Source organism: Lactuca virosa, chromosome 7, assembly GCF_052849685.1.
Source record: "Lactuca virosa cultivar CGN04683 chromosome 7, Lactuca_virosa_CGN04683_v6, whole genome shotgun sequence".
NCBI lineage: Eukaryota > Viridiplantae > Streptophyta > Magnoliopsida > Asterales > Asteraceae > Lactuca > Lactuca virosa.
In genome coordinates this window covers 290,905,335-290,916,392 of record NC_136432.1, presented here as the reverse complement: position 1 = coordinate 290,916,392, position 11,058 = coordinate 290,905,335, and the positions used below count along the sequence as shown (strand labels likewise).

Sequence of the window (11,058 nt, the reverse complement as noted above, 5' to 3'; positions counted from 1 at the left end):
TCATTTGTGATTCCATGTATTCATTTGTGGAGAAATGATAAATTTTTATCAACATGAATATGTTTTTTCTCTTCAATTGAAATTAAAGACATAAAAATTTATCATTTCTCCACAAATGAATACATGGAATCACACATAAATATACTTTGTTCTCGTGTTCTCAACCTTTTTGATGTTCTCATTTGATCCTACTCCTATATATATATATATATATATATATATATATATATATATATATATATATATATATATATATATATATATGTTCTTGTATTATAACTATATATTATGTGGATGTAGGATTTATTATGAACCAATCAAAATTTTTTAAAAAATTAAATAAATAAGAAATTGTTTAAGGGTATTTTGGTAACTTTATACTATCACAATTTATTAATCTAAAAATAAATCCTAGATATATGTATAAATTGCTTGAAGCAAGGAGGTGTTACCATAAAATCGTACTACCGTCGACCACAAAATCCCTCCCTTGCTCCTCCTTTCCCCCAAACGCTGATGGACTGAGGCAAAGATCTATGTCGACAACTCCACCCCTCACCGTCGCTCTCTCTCTCTCTCTCTCTCTCTCTCTCTCTCCCGTTCCAAAAGTCTCGATTTGGATTAAATCAACAGAACAACAAAAGATCACACTTTTATTCTTCTACATTTGAATCGTCAACAGATAGAGGTCGGAGGGATTTAGACTTCGAGGAAGGAAATCGAGAACCGACAGCCATGGAGGCGGTGGTAGTAGGAGGAAAGCATTTAAGTTTTTGGAATCGGGTTTCAAGGTGGGGAAGGGTGATTATCAAAGGTCGAGAAAGAAGAGAGTCTGATTATTATACTCACACAAATTCTATAATTTCGCAACTAATTCAGTATGTTTTTCGATCCCTCAATATAATTCTGCATTTTAGAATGATATTTTGTTATCAATTCGATTGATCAATTTTTTCCTCCTGCAATTATATATTCATTTTTACCTTTGAGTATTTTGGTTAATAATATGTGTAGTTGATTGTTTCATTATTCGTTTTACATGTGATTGAATTTGTAAATAGTATGTTTAGACGATGTTTCAACTTTCATCTGTTGTATTTTATCTGAGTTCTTTTTAATGTCATGTTTAGTATCGTATTTCTCCTTGTAATTGTTTGGTCTGGTGTATATAATTCATTTAGTTTTTCATCATCATCTATGAGATACATAATATAAATCTGTAGATATCATATATGATATCGGTCTTTGTGCTTTTCATTCTAAATCAAGGCACACAACTGTTCAAAATTTTCTTATAGATAGATCTTTTAAACCTTCATAGTTAATTTTCCCTCAAATTTATGAAACATATTGAAGTTTCTAAAAATGTTCCAACCAACCAAAAATCTTTGTCTTTAACCTCAAACCTTTAGATGGAAACAATGAAATTGAAATAGCACCTCCTTTACTCAATGCATTCGATCCTCTCTAGCATTGACAAAATCTTTTCGTCTTTTGTAGTTTTCACAACAGCTAACCCTTTTTCAAAGAAGCTACAACAGGTTATAAATGAGATATGCAGCCAAAGATGTAACTACTAAAGGTATGTGGAGTTTTATTTGTTTATTTATTTTATTATTAAATAAGATAAATAATTGTTTTTTAAACAACTTTCTACTTTTACAGGTTAAAATTATCCAACACCAACAACCACTGTGTGTGTGCCGATGCACACTTTAAAAGGAATTCAGATGATCCTAGAAGGAAGTATGAAACTTTTTGTGATCCTAAAAATAAAGATGTAAGAATCCAAAGAAGAAGGCATAGAATTTGATTTTATGGTTGGCATTCTAACAAAATTTCATTATAACACAATGTCATTATAATAGAATGTCATTGTTTCATAATGTCATTCTCATTTGTTGGGGTCTATTTTCTCTTTTTTGTGAGTTTGAGTCAACCCATTTTAGACAAGGGTGGGATTGTGTCTGAAGTTTATGGATTGGATTGTGACTGAAGTGATACAGACATGAAGAAATAAGATTGAAGATTGAAGAAAGAAGAATATAGATGTTAAAGAAGAAAGAAGAAAGGTCTCGATGAAGGTTTTGATTGGTCTGTGAGTGAAATATTTATTAGTGAATGTGTGTAGCTAAAAGGGATCGGGACCCGATGATACATTGACGATGATGATTGATTTTGCAAAGGCTTCTTTTTTGTTTTTCTTTTTCTGGGCTTAAATATTTTCTTATTTATTCGTTTAAATTTGGGTATTTCCTTTTCTTTTATTCAATTACGGTTATTTCCTTTTCTTGGCTTAAATCGGATTGTAGTAAGTTTACCTATTCTTCATCTAATCCAAATTTGACATCTAATTTGTTGAAAGAAACTAATTTGATTTCTTATATATTGTTTATATTTGTAGCTAGTTCCTTGCTATTTATACAATAAAATCTTGTCTTTGTTCAAAAAATATATAAATAACTAATTATTACATAGATTATTTTAAGGTTTCATGATAACAAAAATGATCAAAGTCGAGTATTTCAAGGTTTCATGACAGCCAAAGATGACAAAGACAGATCATTAGACAGTTGTTGTCCATGCTGATCTAACTACTAAGCTCAACTTAAAAACAACTTCAATCATCCCAATGAAACTTATTCCACATGTTCCAAATTCAATTGAGAGATATACTCCACCTCAATCCAAAAATGATCTCAAATCTATAACAGAAACTGATGGAAACAAGAACAAGTGGTTTTATTCCAAAAAGAAGATATTAAATTATAAAGAATTACTAAAAACGTTTTGTTTCTTCATGGGATTACAGACAAATCTATATTCTTCTTGAAGTCTATCTTTCACAACACACAAAATTACCCAAATTTAAGAGAATCAATAAAAAAAGATTTAACCCCAAAAAAGAAAAACAAAAATGACTTTGCAAAATCAATCATCATCATCAATGTATCATCAGGTCCAGATTCATTTTAGCTACTGTTAAAACCGCTGTCGTGCACGATTTAAAGAAATAAAAATATAAATTAAACTGCTCTATTGCACTAACAGGTAATACAAATAAGAGGGGGGGGGGGGGGTTATTTCTGAAAATTGGACTAATAAAAATCGAAAATGTCAAAAGAATAACTAAATTTAAAGTGATGAAAACTCAATAAGAGAAAGCAATTTCAGTTTCGCAGTGACTCCCCTAATCATATAATTAACCTTCAACACAATATTTGACTGTACACTTTTTCAAACTGGTACTGAAGTTCATTAACAAGCTATAATGACCTCTATTACAGCAATTATTTAATCAAAATAAGTTCTTTGAATTAAACCTAACTTTTTACCCAGTTAACCAAACAAGCTCTTGATTAACAAAGAAAAGTTGCATTAAACACAGTGTAATTTCCCAGTAAAGTTTAATACCTCTCATAAGCTCGGAGGCGTAAAAACTTGTTTGATCAATCCGTATTAGAGTTAACCCTAAATGCAGAATTAATCTAATATTTGTCACTTTTTACCAACTAATCTAGATAATTAAGGATCTAAACAATTAGATGACTAAAATGATTTACAAACAATTTAAGTGGCCAACAGAAATTGAAATTGAAATCAAAATCAAACACTCAATTAAACACAGAAATGATCAAACTAAACAGTAATCACAGTAAAAAATAGTGCCTAATGATTAATCATACGAAAAGGTTATGTCTTGCGAAACTGAAATTTGAGTTTTTAGCCTGACATGGCTAAAAGAGGATTACAAACAGTAGAAAATAGAGTCTAAACGATAAATCTTACTAAACAATAAAAAGAAATTGATTCGTCTCCTTTAGATCCGCGTTCTTCACTTGAAACCCTCTGAAAATCGCCTTAGAATCGCTAGGAATCGCCAATTAGGGTTGCTGGATGAGTATGGGGCTCTTTTTATACGTCTGGCTGTAAAAATGCCGTACCTGCGATCGCATAAGGACAACCTGCGATCGCATGTATTACGGAAAAACGCGTCACGAGCCTTTTAAATGAAGTACGTTACCATTTCGATGCATTTTGGCCAACCTGCGATCGCAAGGGAACAACCTACGATCGCATGTATCTCTTTTCTTCTAGTCTGATGAATTTTTGGCACGAAAAAACCACGAAGCGAGGCTGCGACCCAACCTTCGATCGCAAAGGCATACCTGCGATCGCATAGGGGCAATATGCGATCGCATGTTGTCATTTTCGCGTCTTTTGATCGCCATTCCTCCTTCCAAGCAGTTCTTGATCGTTCCTCGGCATCCTTCCTTAGTCTAGACTCCAGTTAAGCTCCAAAGCATCCATTAACGCATCCCGAACTCGCTTAATCCTCCATGTGCTCCAAGTACCCTGAAAAGCCATAACAAAAGTGAGCAGTACGGGCATTCTACAAAATAATCATGAAACACGAAATACATAAGAATAATCGGGAGTTAGTTAGCTTTTTATAACGAAATAACAAGGAAATTGTTCTAAAAGATGCATATAAAATGCATCTAACAAACCTCCCCAAGCTTAAACTTTACTTGTGCTCGAGTAAGGAAAGGATAAATGTGGTATTCGGAATAGAGGGCAAGGGTAGTAAAGGAATAAACTAGACACACTAACAACCAAAGGAAAAACCTAATTACAAGAACGACAAAAAATAAACAGAACAAAAAATAAAATATGCATGCCAAAAATAAAGAAAATGAACAATGAACGAAAATAACATGTAAAAGAGAAACGAATAACTAAAATTAAACATGCTTCTTTTTTTATTTTGTATATTTATATATATTTTTTATACGATCAGACTTTACATCGAAATAAGGCTCCAATCATTAACACCAAAGCAACCATTATGCTACCTTTCATGTATCACAGACTCCTAAAGTGAGGAAGACCACAAAACGGTGTAACCCAATAATCCAACTCTAGTTTTATTTAAACTTTATACCTTAATTAGCTTTATGAGCGAAAATAACACAGTCCAGATCTCATGTCCTTAATACTAGATGGTTAAGAATCAGAATCGACACATCCTTAAGAACCCGCATGACCAAATCAGCTTTCGCTGAAGCAGCAAGGGCCAACCCCCGTAGGAGCCCGTGATGGGTTTTACACAAAATAACATCCTATGTGCTCATGCAAACCCTAATGCTTGGATCTAGGTTTCTCTATTGAACATGCTTTTCATCCAAGACTTGCAAACCCTAGATCTAGTGTAAACAATTCAAAATTGACATAATAAAACAGATCTAGATGATTACCTTTTTCTTGAAAGCTTGAATCTTGTTATCCTTGGAGCTTAGAGTCACAAATGTCACTCCTCTAATGGCTTACAAACACCAAGAGGCAAGAGGATGATTTGGAGTGAGGTTGAAGGCACAAAATCGGCTCTAGGAACTCCTTAGGGTTTCTGGTCCCGATTTCTGTAGCCCTAGGGGTCTTTAAATACTTGAGCTGCTAGGGTTATAGCCTGAAACCCTAATTGGACAACTTAGGCCTTAAGCAGTCCAAGGATCCTTCTGGAATAAGGCTTAGACGAATTCAAGGAGCCCATACACCTTAATTTCGTCCACCGTATGATCCATAAGGATCCACGGCCCAAAATCAACTATCACACAATTGACAGTTCCAGTCCCTTTTATTTAATTAATCTCTTTTAGCCACAAAATTAATTCTTAATTAATTCTTAATTAATTCTTGTCTAATATTAATTAAACTATATGATTTATCCTTTAATATATTGATCATATAATATATTAATAAACCATAATAACCTCTTTATTTATAAATCATCCTATCATGTTGCTTTGGTGAAGGCAACCCAAAAGGACCATGCACAACCGGGTCAAGTACTTACCAAATATAGTTACGGGCTTAGACACTAATCCAACAGTCTCCCACTTGGATAAGTCTAGTAACTATAAACACAAGCACAATCCGATTAGCAATCGTAGCTCTCAAAGACACTGTCGAATTCTAATCTTATCAGTAACCTGTCCTTTAGATAAGGGATCGTATAGTCCTCCGTTCTAGATATCGTGTGGACAATTACATGGAACATAGTCATACTTATTGTCTAGCAGTTTGTTTCTCGATCTCGGATTTTTTCAACATAGAACTAGGTTGAACACATCAACTTTGTCCTGACCGGGCCCGACACATAAGTCAAACCAAATCATCGAGGGGCCCTGATATCGCTTTTACCCTCTTAGGATAAAAGGAACAGATAAACTTCGACTTATATGCATTTATCATTCACTAACCAAGTCACACACAACAATGCGTTTTATAACATCAAGTTACTGACGCATTTACACATTATCAATGCACAACCAATTAGCAAACAATAAACCATATATCTAGGTTTTAAGACCATATGATATTATCGTCTTGCGATCACTTGTGATAAATTCCATGAAGTGATTCCAGCAAGCGTGGGTTTATTCCAATGCTCAAATCTTATTCATAAACACTCATGAATGTTGTAGCAAACCTTTTCTATGTCTAATACACTTTAGACAATCTACACACCAATTCACGACAGTCTTCATTCATACCTACTTCCAACATATGAACGACTGTGGACTGTTCGAATAATGTTATTATTCAGGAAGTCAAAACATGCAAAATGAAACAACAGTTAAAAGATCAACATAAGATAGTAACTTTACTCATAAATAATACTCTTTTATTTATTCATCAAATGTCGATTACATTTTATCTATTACACGTTTCCAAACTATCTAATCTAAACTAATATCATCCTTCAGCCTAATGCTCCTAGCGTGCTGCAAGTGCTTAATCCTACTCAGTCCCTTCGTAAGGGGATCTGCTGGGTTATCTTCTAATGATACCCTCTTCACCACGAGGAGTCCCTCTTCCACCCGATGTCGAATAAAGTGATATTTTCTGTCGATATGTAGAGATCTACCATGATCTCTCGGTTCCTTGGTTAAGGCAACCGCTCCATCATTATCACAGAAGATTTCCATAGGCTCCTTTTGATGGGTTTTGAGCATTCTAACACTTCCTAAGTGTACATGCAACCCTAATAACCTTGAATCTATGTTTTCTCTATATACATGCAAATTTCTTTTTCAAGGTTATTTCCTAACTAGCATGGCATGGGGATTACATAAAACATAAAACTAGTAGAAATACATACCTTGTTGTTGCTTGGATTCCTTCAAGACTTTGTGAGCCTAGCACCCCAAATGTTGTGCCTCAAATGCTTCACACAACACCACAAGACTTGGAATAACTTGAGAGAATACTTCTAGCACTCAAAATTGGTTATGCCCTCTCTAGTAACACTATGTCCACTAGGTCCACTTTTTGCTAGCCATAGGGTTCCTTTTATAGTGTTGTCACAATTAGGGTTTACACATGAATGCCCTTAATTGTCATGACTCTTGATTTCCCATGACCCATGGATTTGTAACTCCCATGGACTATCCATGGAGCTCTATTTGGTTACATCCATAACCCATAAACCATGGATCATTAATCCACCATAAAAGAATTGATGATTGTCATAATCAACCCTATTAATTAGTCTAACTTTGATCACCAAATTAATCCTAGATTAATACTTGATCAATACTAATTAAATAATACTATTATTAATATATTAGAACTTATAATATATTAATAATCATAAGTGCCTTATTCTCTCATTTAGTCTATCCAAGTATTGCAATGCCATGCAACCCAAATGGACCATGCCGGGTCGGGTCAAGTACATACCAAATAAAGTTATGGACTTAGACACTATATCCAACAGTCTCCCACTTGGATAAGTCTAATAACTATATTTGCAAATATGACTTCAAAATCCGACTAGCAATCGTAGCTCTTTCAAAGTCTCTCGGAACTGAGATGATGATGATACGCCATTTAAGATAAGTGATCATATAATCCTCTGTTCTCATGATATCAGCCGGACAAACACATGGAACATGGTCTTACTTATTGTCCAGCATTTGTTTCTCGATCTCTGATTTGTTTCGACATAGAACTAAATTGAACACATCAATTAGGTTCTGACCAGGCCCGGTACATAAGTCAAAACCAAATCATCGAGGGGCCCAGATATCGCTTCTATTTCTAGAAGGAACAGATAAACTTCGACTGATATGCTTGTACTAACTACTTGTTGAATTATTCACAAAGGCACGTTTTATAACATCGAGTTACCAATGCGTTTTCGTACAATCAATGAATAACCAACTCATAGTCAACAACTCATATCTCTAGGTTTGAAGATTTATATGATATTACCGTCTCACGATCACTCGAGATAAATTCCATGAAGTGATGCAAGTGAGCGTGGGTTGAATCCAATACTCAGCCCTTATGAGTACTCATGAATGTTGTAGCAACCATTGCATTGTCTAAAGCACTTTAGACAAATTCATACAAGCCAAATTCATGACAGTCTTGATTCATATTTACTTCCAACATATGACTGACTGTGGATGGTTTGAATAATATGATATATACCATAACATAATTATTCTGGAAGTCAAAACATGCAAAGTGAAACACATGAATAATACTAATCTTATATGGCCCCAACACTTTGAGTGTAAATAAAACACCTTTTATTTAAGCACCATATTGATTACTCATTATTTATGTTTCGATTAATCAACTTTATGCTTGAATTAAAACATTAGTTGTCCCATGCTCCAAGCATGTACACTATGTTTTTCCAAACAACAATTATGCCATACTCCAAGTATGCATACTATGTTTACATATGGTCATCTCTTTGTGAAATAGATCAATTGACAATATTCCAATGATGCTCATTTCACAATTCCAATCCTCGTTGTAAATGAAAGAATACCAAACTCTTGCCATCTACTGTAATCTGTTAGATTCTAAACTTATATGCAATGATCCCCTTGTAATGACTATGCACAGAAGTCACAAAGACTTGGCAACAGAAATTACAAAGTATTCCAATGGAAAACAATTCCATGGAAATGAAGTCTCAAATTCAAAGTACATTCCTTTGAACATCCTTCTTAGCATTAAGTTCTTTAATCTTACACAGATTCAAAGAATAACTTCCACCTATGGATACAATTCCATATTACCATTTTGACCATCACTTCTGAACAAGAGTTGCCTCTTTTCAAAATATGTCAATATGGTCCTTACTCTATACTTCTAATTGTCCATGAGCAACCAATCTTTGGTAAACCTCAGATTGTCCTCGACAAACTTTGCTTAATCATTTTAGTCATTTCCAGTTCTATTCCTTTTTCCATCTTAATGCCCTAGGCATTTGGAAAATTTAGAATGGATGAATATTATAGCACATGTAATCAAACCTTTACCCAAAGCATATGGGACATGATTTATGCTATAAAATTTTTTATTTGCCATGTTTTCATAATTCTAACTATGAAGAGGGATGTCGTAATCATAATCGAATTTTGAGAACGCAACATATATAGAATTTCCTTATGTTAAACCATTCCAACATAACATTCATATATATTCTTGACTAAAGTAGATTAAATTCTCAATCTAAGCTTGTAGAATTGGAGTGAAGTATAAAATCCTCTCCCTTAATTATAGCAAAACAACTTTTTCAAGGCGAATTGAAACTTTTGTTTTCTATAATTAACATTGCTAACCTGCAATATTTAACATAATCGTCATGCTCCCACTAGCATAATGATTACCAGCATAACACTTTATGCTCCCACTAGCTTTGACATGTACTCAGAAATCAACTGGACTTCTAGAAATCAATACTTTATTGACTTTCTTACCAAAGTTCATATTTCTGATAATAGATTGCTTTGATAAGACTTTATAAAAAACATACACCTTTCCTTAGATAGCTCACATGTTTGTCTAGACCTTTTGCCATTCTCACTAGTTAGTGTGCCGGTTAACCACACACGCTCCACTAACTATATGAGAATGCAAATATCACAACCGCTATCTAATTAAAATCTTCTTAGTGGAAGCGTTTCCTCACCATCATTTTCATGAATCGAAGAGAAACCTTATGACACTTAGATTTTATGGTGTATGTGTTCCTATCCATGTGAATTTGTCATAACCATAATCACAGGACTAGGTTAGTGACACTTCCAAATTCATAGGGACTGAACTTGTGCAATCTTAATTTCTTGCCACCTGGTAGCAGATTGCCCACCATTGCTTCCGGGTTGTTATGCAAACAATTGAGAACTCATAGAACTCACAAGCATAATCAACTTTCAACTGGAACAGACACATAAACAAGAATATGTCAACACGATAGGTTACAAACCTCAAGTCGTGGGCTAGTGATTAACAAAACTCTTGATTTAGTTCTTGAAACTATTTCAGAATCATTTAGACTCCCACTATCCTCTTGACATATAAGACTTCTCTTTGTCAAGAACCATTCCTTGACAAAACAAATATTCAAGATCTAGTGCGGATTCTTATCAAGTTAAACACTTCTCACTATTGGTCTTAGCTGGTCTTTGTTTTATCCAAAACATCACAACTTACCAATCTCAAATGTACAAGAATAGGAAACATCTTACTCTACATTTGACAAGTGTTATGAACTTTCTAAAGACTATGTCACTCAAGTTACAATCTTGGAGTATAACTCCAGGATTTGTTTTTGGCACGAAGTATGAATTATCTTTTGATTTAACCATTTCAACAATTCACGATTCCTCTCCTCAGGCAACAAACACACTAAGGTGTCCTTAGAGGATCAATTGTGATATGGTTCCATAATCACTAAGATAATCATAAAACAAAATACACAAGTACTCTCCCATCTCTTCAGATTGGAGAAAATTTTATCTTTCTGCCTTATTTGATTCTTCTTATTCATTCTGCCATACATTGAAACTTTTCCAATGTTTCAGAATTACACTTAAACTCGTAAGCATAACCATATTTACTAAACTTTAGTAAATCATAACGAATAATCTTATCTATCTTTGTGGTGGACCTGACCAGCACACAACCAAGTGTACCCAATCTTTTAGTCCTTCACTTGACTCACATGTACATGTGAACAAGGAATTAGTC

At 33.9% G+C, this 11,058-nt stretch overlaps 1 long non-coding RNA gene across 1 annotated transcript; it reads left to right on the top strand.

Moving 5' to 3' along the window:
- Positions 1-452: 452 nt before the first annotated feature.
- Positions 453-2,267, top strand: LOC145125331 (uncharacterized). The gene is made up of 3 exons (XR_013715927.1): positions 453-878; positions 1,501-1,582; positions 1,666-2,267. It is a non-coding gene; the product is annotated as an uncharacterized LOC145125331 (long non-coding RNA).
- Positions 2,268-11,058: the final 8,791 nt, after the last annotated feature.